General features: G+C 38.8%; 1 pseudogene; it reads right to left on the bottom strand.

The window, feature by feature from the left end:
• Positions 1-3,222: 3,222 nt before the first annotated feature.
• Positions 3,223-17,853, bottom strand: part of LOC102964676 — an 81,426-nt pseudogene continuing 66,795 nt past the window's right edge.

Here is a 17,853-nt window from a genome sequence, read left to right on the forward strand (position 1 = left end):
TCTCTGATAGTGTCCCACTGAATATGCAACTCTCTCTCTGCAGTTCCTCTCCAGAATTCTCAAGCCCATGTTGCTTCCTTACTTGTGAGATTCTGGAACTCTGATCTGTTTGTCCTTGAAGATAAAGTCCTTGTCTTCTTCATAATTCATACTCAGAACTGAGGACAGGCTGCATATAGAGTGTGTTTGATAGCTCTTAGTTGGGCAATTTAATGCATTCATATATTTGGTCTTCATTGTTGTTTCACTTATTTTGTTTGGTACTGCATCATTCAGGACACAGTAAATTATTCCGTGACACCCAATAATCTCAATGGCTTATAAAATGAAAGGACACTGTATGTTCTTTGGGGGTGGGCTGCAGCTCTGCTTCATGTTGTATTTACTGTAGGACCTAGGTTGATGAGCAGCCTCTATCAGGAACATTTTGATGGTTGTGTCAGTGGGAGAAGAAACCTGGCACTTGCATCCTGGCCCTAGAGCTTCTACTTAGAAAAGATAGATGCCACTTCTGCCTTCTTCCAATTAAGCACAATGAAACATCTTGACTTCAGAGTAGAAACATATCATTCACCCTCAGGGAGGGATATGCTAAAGAGGGAATTTGGGGCAAATGGTAATACAGTCTACCACTGAGAGATGACCATATATCATCTAGCTCATGTATTTAGTCACTTTTGGTTGCATTTATCCTATCTACCCAACTATTGTGTAAAATGATGTGTAAGAGTAAGAAAGTTCCTTTCAAAAGTTAGCAGCAGGATATCTACAATGAATGAATAACAATAATTTATAGAATTATGAATTATAAGAACACTTCTGATAGCCTGGACAGTAATTTTTATATCATCCCTGAGATGAAATATAGACACATGGGCATTCTTGCTTGTCTTTTGGTATGAATACCTTTCTTTTTATTTCATATTTTCCTAAGTCTGAAGAACACGGTGTTAAATGAACTCCCTCCATTGGTGATGACTTTCCAGTCTGGTGCATTTCTCCACAGTCTAGTCACTCTTTCGATTCTTGCTACATGTAGCTCAGGCCATTTCAGAGATCTGAATATCTAAGCACTTCCATAATATAGGGCAATAAAGTAATTACATCCCATCATCATTTGTCCTTCCCTTTTCGATCTGGGTTAGCATCATTAGCTTTAATTTAATAATACCATCTCTTATTATTGAATACATTTAGAATTCACTTTGTTGGTTATTTTTTTTTTAATTTTCACTTTAGTATAACCTCCAAAATGTTTTGTTCGAATTAACTGTATTTCTGATGTACACTTTGCTTCCTCTGTTTATTTTCTCTCTCCCTCATTTTCTTTTTCCTTCTCTTCTCTCCCTTCCTCCATGTTTTTACCTTTCTACCTCTCTGTTTCTCTTCTGTCTTCTCTCTCTTTCTTGTATGCCCTCCTTCCCTCCCTCCCTTCTACATTTCTTTTTCTTTCTTTATCTCTCTCTGTTATTTATTTATTTATTTATTTATTACATTTGTTTGTTTTTGAGAGAAAAAGCACAAGTGGGGAGGGGCAGAGAGAGAAGGAGACAGAATCCAAAGCAGGCTCCAGGCTCCGAGCTGTCAGCACAGAGCCTGACGTGGGGCTCGAACTCACAAACTGTGAGATCATGACCCTAGCCGAAGTTGGACGCTTAACTGACTGAGCCACCCAGGTGCCTTTCTCTTTCTCTTTTATTTTTCAGTGGCACATAGATAATGGTTGGGCTTGATAGAATCCATTTCATTTATTGAATGTCTACTGAACACCAGGTACTTTTGTAAGGATGTTGGGGCTTTGCTAACATTAGATAATAATAAGTATGGCACATTTATGCATACAAAATATTGGTTCTGCCTATGGTACAAAAAAAATGTAAATTAGTGGCTTAAAGGCATTTGGGGCTTTATCTGGAGAATTCAGACATACCTTTTCCTCTGACTCATCCCCAGCAAGGATAAAAAAGAAATGGCTCTACCTCTCCATTTGTACTTATTCTGAATGCACCTGAAATAACTTATCTTTAATAGGTCCAAGCAGCTCACACATTTGCTTTCATTACTGATATTACAGCTCTAGCACCACCTTGGGCCCTTTAAATAGTAAAAAGTACCAGACTCTGTACAGTTCTACTCAAGGCTGTTTTAAAGCAAAGTAATATCAGTTGTCCTCCAGTGGGGTTCAGGCTGATTATTAGTATCCCAGACCCCCTTTCTCTTCAAACTTGTAAAAACTAGTGTCAGGATTTATGTGCAATTGCTCCCCATTGCCAGATGCATGTCCTTATTCTCTCTGCCAGCTCAGTACAGTTTATGTCATAGGATGAATTCATACCCTCATCCATTCATACATTCCACAGATAGTTATCGAGCATCCCTGTAGATACCCTGTTAGGTGCTAAGGTCCTGCAGTTGAAGATTTAGTTCCTGCCCTCAAGGAAGTGGGTCTGATAGAAGCAGGCTAGGAAATAATCACGTTTAATACAGAGAGATAGATGCTGTGATCCAGGTAAGCCCTGTGGTCCTCTGAAAGTGTAGGAGAAGGTCACCAACTCAGCCTCGGGGAAGTGGTCCTCCAGCAGATAGGGACCTCTGTTAGTCTATTACGTGTTCTATTATCATCATTGCTCTGGCTTGGGGCAGCATTTCTTAAGGTGTGATAGTGAATCTTTAGATTACATCTAGGAGAAAGAGTCTGTTTGTTGCTAGTGTGTGTGCTTGCAGAGAGGATGTTTTTTAAGCAAACGTTTCTTTGACATGTAACAAACCTTAAGAAAAGTATGATCTTAAATGTGCAGCTTGGTACATTACACACAATAAGTATGCCAGTTTGCAGAACCTGGATTAGGAAGTAGCACCTTGCCAGCCCCCTCAAGTTCCATTTGTGCCCCTGCCTAAGCATTGCTGCTTTTAGGATGGACACTGTCCTGACTTCTGGCACAGATTAGTTTTGCCTGGTTTTGAACTTTATGTCAGTGCAGTGCTGTCCTACCTCTAGTGCTCTTTTGCATCTGTCTTTTCTGAACTATCTTCCACATTTGTGAGATTCATCCCTGTTGTAGGATCAGCTATAAACATATATTTTTAAAAAATAATTACAGTAGACATTTATTTAAAGTAATACATTTGCAGCTCCAGTAGTTCTAAATCATACATTTCAGGTTTACCCAACTTCTTAAAAATATCTGATAGCATCTGCAACCACAGATTTCAACCCCACGATTATTTCTTTGCCCATTTTTCTCTCTCTTTTCTTTCCCAAATAACTTCTTTCAGAAGTTCAAGGTAGAATTTATCCTCCTCATATTTTAGGATATGCTCTTTAGGCGAATCTGCTGCCTCCTGGTCAGGGCCATTGCTAAGTTAATGAGAAACATCCTGTCGTTATACAGATTCTCAGGAAGACTTCTTGTGGCCTCTTTCACATTGTCATTCTCAGATAAGGTATCACCTTGCATTAACCCCAATTTATTGAACCCTGCAGCCCTGTCACACCATTTTCGAATACCCTCTAGCCACCAGCTTGATGCTGTAACAGCAGGCCTAAACGTTCTCTGTGATTTGTAGCGTTTGATCTCCGTATTCCATTGTATGTCTATACCACAATTTACTTATTTATTCTGTGTCAAGGAATTTTTGGGTTCTTGGGCTTGCAATACCATTCTCTTCTCCCTTTCAGCTCAGAGTCTTGGCAAGCAGCAATAACCACCTCAGTTTGAATGGCATTGTTTTTGTTATCTTTACCTTTTTGGTTACTTTCTATTTATGGCAGACTATACTAGTGGCTTTCTTTTTAAGTGCTGATATAAAGTTTTCTTTTAAAATAATTTTGATTGAAATAAATGGATGGTTGTAAAAAAAACCTTTCTTTTTTTAAATGTTTATTTTAGAGAGAGAGAGAGAGAGAGAGGGCACACATGAACAGGAGAGGGTCAGAGAGGGTGGGGAGGGGGGAGAGACAGAGAATCCCTTTAGGGATTCTCTGCTGAGAGCTAAGAGCCCAACATGGGGCTGGATCTCAGGCACTGTGAGATCAAGACCGGAGCCAAAACGAAGAGTCAGACGCTTAACTGACTGAACCATGCAGGTGCCACTAAACAATCTTTTAGAGATAATACGGGTGTAATATTATGACAAATATCATGGAGGTGAGAATCAAAAAAGCTTAGTTTAGGATAAATGTGTTTGGAGATTTGGTGTTTTTTGTTAGAAGGTAATAATTTACATGCCCAGGTGTTTTAGCAATCAACATCCTCAACCAGTTGGTTTAATAATTTATGAGATTGTTTGGGATTAATACAGGCTTGCTTTGTTAAGGTCTAGGGAGTATTTGGAATCAGCATGTCAAGAGTTTGAACAAACCCAGGTATGACCTGTAGCAAGAGACCTGGGCACTGGGGAGAGAAAGCAGTTTGATAATGGTGACCACTTGGGAATGGGCTTGATCATCAAGTGGGCTGGAGGAGCAGTGCTAACTCTTCACACTCTTCTCTCTGGATCTCAAGGCCCTGATCCACAGGTTGCATAAGGAAGATCAAAGAACCAACTTGACTTTCACATCTTTCTCACTTCCCTGTGACTTAATAGTAGGAGTTGCAATTTATAGTGCATGTATTATGTGCAAAACACTTTGCAGGGTTTATACCATTTAATTCTCACAACAAACCTGAAAGGAGAGGGCATGTTACTGTGGTAGTCAGAGTATGGCCCCCCAAAATGTCCATATCCACATTGCTGGGATCCAAATACTTTACACTGCAAAGGGGAATTAAGGCTGCAGATGGAACTAAGTTTGCTGGTCAGCCGACCATAGGGAGATTTTCCTGGTTATCTGGGTGAACCCAGTGTAATCTCAAAGATCCTTAAAAGTGAAAGAGAAGGCAAAAGAGAGGGTCAAAGTGAAGTGATGTGAGCAGGACTCAACCTGTTTTGCTGCCTTTGAAGATAGAGGAAGGGGAACAAATGCTGGAAAAAGAAACAGATCCTACTCAGAGAGAACAGAAAAGAACACAGCCCTGTGGAGGCCTTCCTTCCTTTTGGGACAGTGAGACCCATATTAAACTTCTGAGCTATAGAAATATAAGATAATATATTTGTGTCCGTTCAGCTCCTAAATTTGTGGTAATTTGTTGTGAAAGCCAAAATAAATTAATCCGGTTACATAAAAGGAACTGGAGCAGAGGCCAGGTAAGGAGCTGATAACTAAAACCGGCTCTATTGGATGCCAGATCTATCTGCCTCCAAAACCAATACTCTTGATTGTTACCTCTTATGATTCAAGACTAGAACACAGGTTGGGTGGTTATATAGTTTAGATATTTTGATTTACACCATGGATGGGCAAAGGAAAATTAGGTAGGCTCCAAAAGTCTGAGAACCGGAAAAGGAAGTTCATCACACGTACAAAAGGACTTAAGATTGATGGGTCTTTCTAATATACTTAGTGTAAGAATGTTCGTGAGGCACTTAACAGAAAAGCCAACTCAAACTGGTTTAACAATAAAGGGGAATTTGGGGCAAAAAATAAAGAATGTGCTGTGGCTTCTAGCTTCATTTTAGATTTGATCCAGCATTGCAGTGAGGTCAGAATTTCCTTGTTTCTTCCTCCATCCCTTCTTCCCTTCCCTCCTTTCTTCCTCCTTCCCTCTCTTTCTCCCTTTCTCATGTCCTTGTTTGTTTTCTTTCTTCCTTCCTACTCTGTCTTTCCTTGTGTTAATTACATTTAAAAGTGATCTCTCCCCTGGTCCCAGGATGGCTGTCTGCATCTCCTGGGATCATGTATTCCCTTTGCACAAAAGCAGGAATGAGAGTGCTTTTGCACCAGCGCTCACAGCAGCAACAACAACAACAACATGAGAGAGAGAGAGAGAGAGAGAGAGAGAGAGAGAGAGAGAACAGAATTGTAAAAGAAATTCTCAGTGACTTAAACAGTTTAGATCCCATGCCCACTGCTGTCCAGTGGGAAAAGAAGCACATCTTGCCTAGGTCATACCCTCCTCTGGAAAATAAGGAAATTCCCTTAAGCCACATTGATTCCCACACAGAAATCAGGAGCCATCAGAAGGAGGACTTGTTATATGAGGGAGAGGCAAACCCAGAAGGGAAGAAAAGGGATTCTATCAAGGAAGCCAAAGAGATACATAAGATCATAAGGTCAATTCCTTCTCATTTGGGAAAAGATAAAAACTGAAATCCATTGAATTTACATATAGACTATGTTAGAGCAATTCAACCATGTGGTAGTCACATTTTTCTATTTGTGTTTAAAGGTTTATAGAAACATTGGGTGTAAACGTTTTATAGGATCTTGATCTTAGCAATATGCTGCAGCCCATGAAATTCTCAGTGAAAGGACTTCAGGGTTTGTTTATAGTATTCTTTTTTTGTGTCCTTCTATTTATGTATTTTTTTGTCTATTTAACAGAGTATTAAAGGCATTTCTTAAAAAATATCATTTGTCAGGATTCCATATAGGCAGCCAGTCCCTTTATTAGTAGATATCCTAGACCAACGTCACAGATTTTTTTTTTTTTGCCATTTCCTTAATAAAACTTGGTAATTGAACAGTGAGAGGGTGACAGGCTTCTACATTCTATTTATAAAGAACTCACAACTCCCCAATAAACTCACAGCCAAAGAAATATTAATCAGTTGCCAATAAACAGCTCTGTGCTGGAGTTCACATATGTTTCTTCTCCAAAATTGCATATGCTTGAATGAAAACTGCAGAACTGCACCCACTGGAGACAACATTTTTGTTACTAAGAATTTCATTATGTGTGTGTTTTTTTTGTTTTTTATTTTGTTTTGTTTTTTGGTCATGGTTGAAGCATCAGTTAAAACATAAAAAGTTGGAGGAGGGGGTCACCTGGGTGGCTCAATAGGTTAACCATCTTACTCTTGATTTTGGCTCAGGTCATAATCTCATGGTTCATGGGACTGAGCTCCACATTGAGCTCTGTGCTGACAGTGCAGAGTCTTCTTGGGATTCTCTCTCTCTCTGCCCCTCCTCTGCATGTGGTCTCTGTCTCAAAATATATAAACATTAAAAATATATATATAAATTGTTGGTAGTTGGGAAGGAAAAAGCTTGGTTACTCTTGCTAGTGAATGTCCTGATTGTTGATGACATAGTGGGAGAAATATGCTAACGTCTGTCTTGGCACTCCTTACTTGGTAAAATGACCTAATAGTAAATAAGAGTACCTCTAAACTCCTCTTAACCAAGTTCAAAAGCTGTCATTATCTCCTACTGGCTGTGTGACCACAGTTAACCCTATAAAATGACAACACTGATAAATATTAATTTCACCTTTTAGGATTGATGTAAGGGGGAATAAAAGAAAACACTGGCAAAGTATTTAGCACAATCCTTGGTATATGGAGAGCACACAATGAGTGCAATACTTACCTCCTATAAAGTAAAACATTAGTGTTTCTGTGTTTTTGTTTTTGTTTTTGTTTGTTTGTTTGTTTGTTTTAATCTGCACCTCACTCCTACCTTTACAGATGAGGAAACTGAAGTTTAGGTGGGTTAAATGACTTATCTAAAGTTTCACAATTTAACGAGTGACAGGTTCATAGTCATTTCTCAGGCACTTTTTGTTTCCTGAAGTGGGCATTATGCACTTTGGCATGAACAATTTAGTTTCTAGTTGTAGCTATGTCTGTCTCCCACTGAAAGCAAGATTTATGAGAAAAGGATCTGTGGTTATTTTTTCACTGTTATATTCCCAGGACTGATAGCTATGCTTACATAAGACATCTCCAGGAAGAATTTACTGAAAAATTAAATCAATGAATTTTACAAACACGATTTTCCAATCAGAGAAAACCATGATTGATCCCCATAATAACTACATAAAATGAGAGATGTATTAATTTTTGAAGTATTTCTTATGTGACTTGTAGGTACTTTCCATTTATCATAAAATTATTCTTCAGTCATGGATGGGGTATATGTTATACAAATATTTGCAATCAGTGGATCCCATTGTGAATTAGAGCCCTAACATCAATGAACTCGGCTGCCCCAAATGTTAGCAGTTTACTCCTGAACTGGATCCCTGGAACTTTTTGCCAACAGACTATCTGACCTAATATATTGCTTAATTCTCGATCTGGCAAAGCAGAGAAAATTGTCACTGGTATGTGAAAATTTGCGACATAACATCATATATGCAAATGAAATAAATGTTGGCAAAAATAATTATTGTTGCTTAGGGGAGGATTAATAGTTACAGTCTGCCCTGTTTTCTGTTGAGGTTTAATTTAATTCTGTGGCATGTATTAACTGAGGAAATTAATTTCAGTTTAATTATTGTGTGTGGCTGTTAATGTGCACACTTCTGATGAATATTTAGCTACACTGAACCACCACTCCAACAGCTATGCTTTGCTCATCTGCTGATAGGGAGCATCTGATGGAGGGGATGGTTTATACTGGATGGATTCCAAGTACAGTGTCATCATACTGGATAGCTGTGATTCAGGGAAGAAATCACTGGGCTTGGAGTTGGAAGAGCACAGGATTTGAGTTCCGGCTGTGCTGTTAACAAGCTATGTGCATCCCTGATGCTCAACTGGAGAATGGTGGGAGAAAAACCAGTGTACCCTAAGGATTTGATTTGAGAACTAAATGAATGAATGCAGGTGAAAACAGATTTGTGAACTGTATACACTGCTGCTTTAATGCATGGAATGTCTAAAGTAAACTTTTCATGCATCCATTTAATGACAAAATTATTTAAAAAGTCACATAGGATTAAACTAGGACCTCAGAGGCACTCAAGAAAGCATTTTTTGATGAATAGTATGTAGGCTGATTGAGATTAAGTGGCGATGAACACCTCTTCACCATAAATAATACCATGAACAAAAATTCCATGTAATAATAGAGATGGTCAAATCCTTTGGAGGTTTGCTCATTTCAAGTAGTAATTACCACCACGAAATTCCCGTATGGCTGAAAGTTATAAGATAAAGATATAAGCATTTTGGAGCCATACAGACTTGACACAACAATAGCATGGTTTTCCAGCTGAGTGGTTAGGTTTCTGAGCCTCATCTCCTCATCTGAAAATTGGGGTCATATCTCTTCCAAGGGTTGTTGTGAGGATTGAATGTGGCAATGTATGCAAAGTGATGTGTACAAACGCTGGCCCATGGAATTTTCTCATTAAATGTTAGCTTTGCCTGTGGTAGAAGCGATGGCATTTTAATACAGTCCTTTGCAATGGCGTATTAACGCTTGAAATAGAGCAAATGAAGGTAGCTAATATCTCTATAAAAACAATGAGGATTATTGACTCTGCACCTGGGCTTAGTTCATGTTCACACACTCACAGCCTTTTCTCTTCCTGTTCTCGTCTTTCATCTGGTCCCATGGGTTTCCTTTAAGCAAGTGAGATAATAACTTGAGCTGTCTCATTACACACTGGGGTCCTGTTGGCTCAGTGAGGGTAGTTACAGCTCTATTTCTCCTTTGTTTGTTCAGCTCATCCCCACAATGTCAGGGAAATAAATGTCTGGGGAGGGGAGACAAACAAGAGGTACAATGAGGGAAGCTGACCTCAAGTTAATGGAATCTGGGTTCTTTGAAGGAGAACACATTGCTAGAGAAGTCTGCTGTATTCATTCCGCACAGCTTTCTAGCGTTTCTTCACATGTATTTGATTCTCATTTTCTCACACCAGAGTGACGGTCCAGCACTTCCTCACACAAAGCAGGTCAATTTGGACAGAGACTAAGCCTTCCATGCCTTTTACATTTGTCTTGCAGGAGGGGATTGACATGGAGGGGATTTATCTTTACAGGAAAAAAAATTGGAAGAGAGAATGATATATTTAAGCAATCAGTCAGCAAATATTTATTGATTGTGTACTTTGCTGATTATTATTCCAAGTATTGGAGCCAGAGCAGCAGAGAAAGCAGACAAAATTAACACCAAACTTTTACTGAGTGCTTTTGTATACCCTAGTCACTGTGCTCAGGCTTAAATAGTTAATCTTCACAAATCTTATGGGGTAGATATCATTAGCTCTCATTTATAGTTGAGAAGCTAAAGGCAGCTTACGTAACTTGCTCAAGGACATATAGTTCGTGCATGGTCAAGATGGGATTTCACACCAGCAAGTCCATCTGTACCATAAGCATCATTCTGCAGCCTCCACAACAGGAGCTGGAAAATAGCAAAGAGATGTTGTAAACCCCACATAAACCTTTGTGACTACACGGAGCTGACAGAAGCACATTTCACAGAATTCATACTATATATATTTATATACATACACACACACACACACACACACACACACACACACACACACACACAGATTTTCCAGGGCGTAATCTCTTGTCTTTTAAAGGTTTTGTAATATTCAGTTGACACAGTGCATCCTGCAAAACATTTGCAAAACATAAACAACTCAGAGTGTCTTTTTATTTATTGGTAAATGGAATATCTTATCCACTCACAGTATGGATAAAAAAAGGTGGTAATATGTATCAAGTGCCAGTGCTGTGTCCCACACATGGTTGTCAATTAAAGTTATTTCCCTTTCCTGTGGTCATTATTTTTCAATACAGGGGTGTTATTTTCCCCTGCTGCATTTAATGCAAATCCCTTATAATTATTTATTAAATTATTTATTAAATCCTATAATTATTTATTATCATCCCAGCATTTCCAGCCTCTTTCTTCATGCCCATACTCCCCCAGTGCCTATTCCAGATATTGGGTTACTCTGTGAAGATTGTTTTATTTTTTTATGATGCTAAATACTACTTGACTACATTTTCACTTTTACAACGTTTGGTGGAAATAATCTTATTTGTTTCAAATTTCTAAACACCAGCTTTATACCCTGAAATGTGATATTGACCTGCATGAAGAACTGGCTTTATTATTTTGACCATTAAGGATAATTTCTAAAAATCAATTTTGGTCCCTGAATTTTCTGATCTCTCATTACCTGCAGAAAATTCAGCATTACCACAGTTTCTCCTCCCACTGTTGTGGAGGCAAAATTCCCCTCATACTTGAGCCAGGAAGCACAACCAAGGTTTGAATGTCATTTCCATGACCAGCCAACCTTTTTTTTAACCACTTTGTTGAAGTATCATTGAAATGCAATATATATATATATATATATATATATATATATATATATTCATGTTTATAGCTCAGTGAATTTGAGTACCAAGTGTACACATCTGTGAAACCATCCCTGCCATTAATGCCATAAACATATTCATCACCTCCTAAAGTTGTCTTCTGTCCCCTTTATTATTATTATTGTGTGTGTGTGTGTGTGTGTGTGTGTGTGTGTGTCATGGGAACACCTATCATAAGATCTACCCATTTTACAAATTTTAAGTACACAATACAGTATTATTGTCTGTAGGCACTATGTTGTGTAGTCGATCGCCAAAAATTGTTTATCTTGTAACTGAAACATTGTGCCCTTTGACCATCACTTCTCCATTTTCCCTTCCTTCCAGCCCTTGGCAACCACTATTCTATGCTTCTATGAATTTGCTAATTTTCTGTTACTTCCCAGGGTATCTTTCTGATCCTCTGTGGATCTTCTTGGGGGGTTGTCTGACCAAGTGCTAAATTTTACCACCTGCAGCTGGTAGGATGGACTCATAATAATAAAGCAAATGTCTCTTCAGTTTCCTGAGCATTTAAAGAAGAATTCTCTCTCTCCTTTGCTTTTCTTTTTTTCCAGTGAAAGTGCAGACTGAGCTTGTCAAGAGGAGTAGGCAGCAGCTTCAAAAGCTGAGTCCCCCTGGGCCTTCAGGAACGTGAGCTTTGCAGACTAGGAAGTTACATTGTCTTATGAATTCTGATAAGGCCTTTGAATTTGGGAAAACTAGGAACCAATTTTCTCTTAGTTTTTTTTTTGCTTTTTAAAAAAACTTTTAAAAAACTTTTTATTCCTTTTAGTTTTTAACACTCTGCACTATACAGATTGCTCTAGTTTTTCTTAGTAGCCTGCTTACTTAGATAGCACAATGAGATAGACATTTTGAGAAGAACTGAGCCTGGATTCTCAGAGATCTATATTCTTCCATTCGGAAAAGACATGCACCCTTTAACCTTGAGTGTTGCTATACCTATAAGCAAATTAGAGTTGTTCCCAAACATTTCCTTAGTGCCCACCCCTTCATGCATTCTTAGAGTCTTCTGACAATAAAGCTCATCATCAGGGAAATACAAATCAAAACCACACTGAGATACCACCTCACACTGGTCAGAATGGCTAAAATTAACAACTCACGAAACAACAGATGCTGACAAGGATATGGAGAGAGGGAGACCCTTTTGCACTGTTGGTGGAAATGCAAACTGGTGCAGCCACTCTGGAAAGCCGTGTGGAGCTTCCTTAAAAAATTAAAAATAGAATTACCCAATGACCCAACAATAGCACTGCTAAGAATTTATCCAAAAGACACAGGAGTGCTGATTTGTAGGGGCACATGTACCCCAATGTTTATAGCAGCACTATCAATAGTAGCCAAATTATGGAAAGAGCCAAAATGATACAGAAGGTGTGGTAACAATGGAGTACTACTTGGCACTGAGAAAGAATGAAATCTTGCCATTTGCAACAACATGGATGGAACTGGAGTGTATTATGCTAAGTGAAATAAGTCAGTCAGAGAAAGATATCATATTTTTTCACTCATATGTGGAATTTGAGAAACTTAACAGAAGACCGTGGGGGAAGGGAAGGGGAAAAAATAGCTACAAACAGAGAGGGAAGGAGGCAAACCATAAGAGACTCTTTTAAATATAGAGAACAAACTGAGGGTTGATGGGGGGTAGGGGAGAGGGGAAAATGGGTGATAGGCATTGAGGAGAGCACTTGTTGGGATGAGCACTGGGTGTTGTATATAATCAATGAATCATGGGAATCTACTCCTGAAACTAAGAGCACACTGTATACCCTGTATGTTAGGTAACTTAACCATAAATTATATTTTAAAAAAAAAGAATCAACCATAAAAACAAACAAAAAACTCAGAAATGGCATTTGGGTGCTTGGAAACTTAATTCAAAGACTTGGAGATAAAAATACAGTATACTGAGACAATCTGAAAAGAAAATAGTATTCATTTGTATCCTTTAATATATCTAATACTCTCACTCATCTAGTTATTGTGACAATAATTTTTTTCCACAGCCCCTTTTTCCAACTTTATTAAAAAGAAATTCCAGGTAGCTACTCATGCATTTTAAACTTGAAAGCAAGTGATATGAAAACATACACCTGGTCAGTTGTACTAAGGGAACTGTTATCATGTAAGTCATATAAATGATGCCTTTCTTCTTTCTTCCATTTTCCCCTTCATTCCCTCCACAAGTAATTCTTAAGAACTTCATATAAAAACATATAATAAACCTGAAGATTGAGCAAGGCGGGAAGTACCTTAGTATAGGCTTATCTGGGAGATTTGAGGGCTCTATGGCTTTGCCATGAACCTCTCCTTAAGACGGGCCAAAGGAATTAGTAGTGGATTCTCATTTGCCACAATTTCCTCCCCAAGGGAGCAATCAAGTCAGGGGGAACACATCCCTTCTTTGACTTTAGCCCTGTTGTGACAGCAGGCACTCTTGCAGGTAGCAATCTTTGTTTTGTCCTCTGCCACCAAAATTCCAAGAGAACTCATTTATTTTAGGTAGTTGAGGGTTTCAAACTTCAATTAAGAATAGGGAGTATGGAAGGGATACAGGAGTACTGATGCATAGGGGCACCTGTACCCCAATGTTTATAGCGGCACTCTCAACAATAGCCAAATTATGGAAAGAGCCTAAATGTCCATCAACTGATGAATGGATAAAGAAATTGTGGTTTATATACACAATGGAATACTACGTGGCAATGAGAAAAAATGAAATATGGCCTTTTGTAGCAACATGGATGGAACTGGAGAGTGTGATGCTAAGTGAAATAAGCCATACAGAGAAAGACAGATACCATATGGTTTCACTCTTATGTGGATCCTGAGAAACATAACAGAAACCCATGGGGGAGGGGAAGGAAAAAAAAAAAAAAAAAAAAAGAGGTTAGAGTGGGAGAGAGCCAAAGCATTAGAGACTGTTAAAAACTGAGAACAAACTGAGGGTTGATGGGGGGTGGGAGGGAGGGCAGGGTGGGCGATGGGTATTGAGGAGGGCACCTTTTGGGATGAGCACTGGGTGTTGTATGGAAACCAATTTGACAGTAAATTTCATATATTAAAAAATAAAAAAAAAAAATAAAGAAAAAAAAAAAAAAAGAATAGGGAGTATGGGTAGTAATTGGCCATGAATTTGCAATGGATATTGTGAAGAATAAGGATATTTAAAAAAGTCAGCATGAAAGAGAATGACTGGGAAATAGTTTACGTTTGGGGGAATATGAAAACATTCACATATGAGTATGTCTTATGAGAAATGACTAATGAAAATTAAAAATTGTTTTCCTAGCTCTTCCTGAAGAAACATAGGAAAGGAACGCACTCCAATGGCCATGGAACAGACGTTTATGACTTAGTTTTACTTGGTGGCTTAAAAGAAGTGTGGCTTTTTGTTTACCATAGGACAAAGAGATGAATATGATAACACTAGGCCTTTAAGAGTTAACAACAGACAATGTAGGAGCCAAATGTGGTTATTTGGCCCATCGCTCTGCCTATTATCCTGAAACTTAATTCCCTGGGATTAAATAATTTGAGAGAAAGTCTCACCCAAATGGGTTTTTCATGACAAATTTCGGCAGATCCAGCAACACAGATTTAGGAAAGGAAAATAAAAACAATTATTGAGCTTGGAGGAGAAGAGAACTAGGAAATGGTTAATAATCAAATAACTGAATCTGCTTTTGTAAGAGGAATAAATAAATACATCTATTTATTTGTTTATCTTTGAAAGAGGTTAAAATGAAAATGTATAACAGGCACAAATTTGTTTATTTACTTATTTGGCAAACTGAAAATGTATAATAGGTACAAATAAAATCAGTTAACACTGATGAGATTAGAGCTGGATTTAAAGGAAGAATGATGACGGCTATTCCAGCTTCTTTCACAATTTCTGGACCCTTTTGTCAACAGGATATAATGGTATTGAACTTTCTTCTCAATAAGGAGAGCAACATCAGTAGCACCTTATTTTTTCTGTGAGAAGAACAAAACCCAAAACTCTGAAAGATGTCAAGGCTTTCTTTGAACTCTGAGGAGACCAGGAGTATTGTCTGCCATAGTGAAAGGACTGATTTTAAGCTTTTGGAGAAGCTCGGAGGCAAACCGTTTATAACCCTGGAAATATTTAATTTGGGGAGGTTTATGTTAAGATAATAAAATAATTAGCTTTCCCTCATTAGAGGCATGCGGAGCGGTAGGGTTGCATGTTCTGGAAAATTACATTTCTGCTCTTTCACTGACTTAATACGTGTGGATTGATGCAGATCAGATAGCTAACTGGCAGGCGTTTTACACGTTTACCTTGTTTTAACTAATTGCCAGTTCAGAGTCGCTGGAGGTTCCATTTTAAATTAATGACTGTGAGGTATTAACTGCAAACATGTATCTAGTGAGAAATTAGGAAAGAACAACAAACTCCACATTGTGTCTCATCAGTTCTCAGTTCTTGGTTGCCTAATATATTAAAGAAGCAGGGGACAGCAACCTGTGGCCCTTCTAGCAGATGCAGCCCACTGCCTCTTTTCATAAATAGTTTTATTGGCACATAGCCACACGCATTAGTTAGTGTTGTCGGTGGGTGGTTGTTTTCTGGTTACAAAAGCAGAGTTGAGTTGTTGCAACAGACACCACAGGCCTGCAAAGCCTAAACTAGTTCCTCTCTGATCCTTGAAGGAAAAAGTTTGCAAACTCTGGCATTCAGAGGATACCTGCCCCATTACAGCATTCTGTAGTAGTTCTTAGGGGAGACATTGTTTTAGCTAGAAGCCTGTTTTCATGTTCTCACTGACTACCAGTGGAAAGTACAGGTTTAGAAAATAAAATGCAACTTTGGTGTTTTAATTCAGTCCTTCATTTTAATCTGTGTGCCTCCCAGAACATTTCTTTGGACACAGTCTGCATGAGCTGATGAAATTCAGGATTAATTTTGGTGACTGATGAAACATGGCTTAGTTTGGCATTGCATTGCTTTATGATTCATGCTTTCTTTGCCACTGGACTTTATTTAGATGATTTTCTTGGCTCATATTAGCAATAGAGAATTGATAGGACACTACATTTTCCATTCTATCATAGCAAAAATATTGTTAAGGTGGCATGAAAAAAAAATAAATTTTAATTCACTCCTAAAATTAGAATCTTTGTATGGCCAGTTTCCCCTCGGGGTAGAGAAAAGCACTGATCTCACTGGTCCTTAAGGTCTCTGTACAGGATTCAAATTTTGAAATCGAAGACTGGCTGAGAGGGGAGCCCTCCTTGGCCAAACAAACAACATAGACTTCTACTATAATGTATTAATAAAATGTCTTATTTAGTCTTTCATGATGATTTTCCTGCTACTTCCAAAGGAACTTTATTTTTATATGATTGACCTACTCTTTTTTTTTTTTTTTTTTCAACATTTATTTATTTTTGGGACAGAGAGAGACAGAGCATGGACGGGGGAGGGGCAGAGAGAGAGGGAGACACAGAATCGGAAACAGGCTCCAGGCTCTGAGCCATCAGTCCAGAGCCCGACGCGGGGCTCGAACTCACGGACCGCGAGATCGTGACCTGGCCGAAGTTGGACGCCCAACCGACTGCGCCACCCAGGCGCCCCTGACCTACTCTTTTTAAGGTAAACTTATTATTTTGGTTTATATCATTCTTCCCTCTTTGCCCCCACCCCACATCCAAACTAGCTAAGTCCAGAAGTTTTAAAAGTTTTTGTTTTTTTTTTTAATGTTTATTTATTATTGAGAGAGAGACAGAGACAGAGTGCAAGCAGGGGAGGAGCAGAGAGAGAGGGAGACACAGAATCCAAAGCAGGCTCTAGGATCGAAGCTGTCAGCAGGGAGCGTGATGCAGGACTGGAACTCTTGAACTGAGAGATCATGACCTGAGCTGAAGTCAGACGCTTAACCCACTGAGCCACCCAGACGCTCCAGTCCAGAAGTTTTAAAGCACCTGGGTCTTACGCACAGGTTTTTCACTTTTCACTTTTTATTTCTGACTCACTACACAACAGACCCCTCTACTGAAACCCTAAAGTTAATCAGTGCAGTAAATACACAAGAAGCCCGTTTTCATTTTCTAACCAGTAACCAGAGTTCAAGATTTTCAGAGAAAAAAAATGGAGAACAGTTACTCTTTGAATCAACTCTGTGTCTAACTTTGACTCCAAGGAGGAACTAATTGAAGAGTTAGAGGTGATTTGTCTCCTGAGAGAAAGTAGAGCTGCCACCTAAGAGTTCTTCCGAGTTGATATTAATTCATTTAATTGTTTTTAAAAATAGCAAACATTACTATCACAGGGCCTTTGCTTGGTGTTGAAAATAAAAGGACTTGGGTGTCTGGGTGGATCAGTGGGTTGAGCGTCCAACTTCAGCTCAAGTCATGATCTCACAGTTCCTTAGTTTGAGCCCCACATCTGTGCTTAGCATGGAACCCTCTTGGGATCCTCTGTCTCCCTCTCTCCACCCGTCCCCCCCCGCCCCCTGCACTTTCTCTTTCTCAAAAATACACATTTAAAAAAAAGAGAAAAGGAGAAACACACTGAGTCTGTTTTTAGTGACTTCACAATCTGATGAGGAGATGTGCATTCCAGGCTGAGAGACTGACCAGTGTGATAGCACACATGCATTTCGAGAATTCGTGTGGGGCAGGAGGAGGGGAGGTTTGGGA

This window comes from Panthera tigris, chromosome A2 (genome assembly GCF_018350195.1).
Source record: "Panthera tigris isolate Pti1 chromosome A2, P.tigris_Pti1_mat1.1, whole genome shotgun sequence".
In the NCBI taxonomy this organism is placed as follows: Eukaryota; Metazoa; Chordata; class Mammalia; order Carnivora; family Felidae; genus Panthera; species Panthera tigris.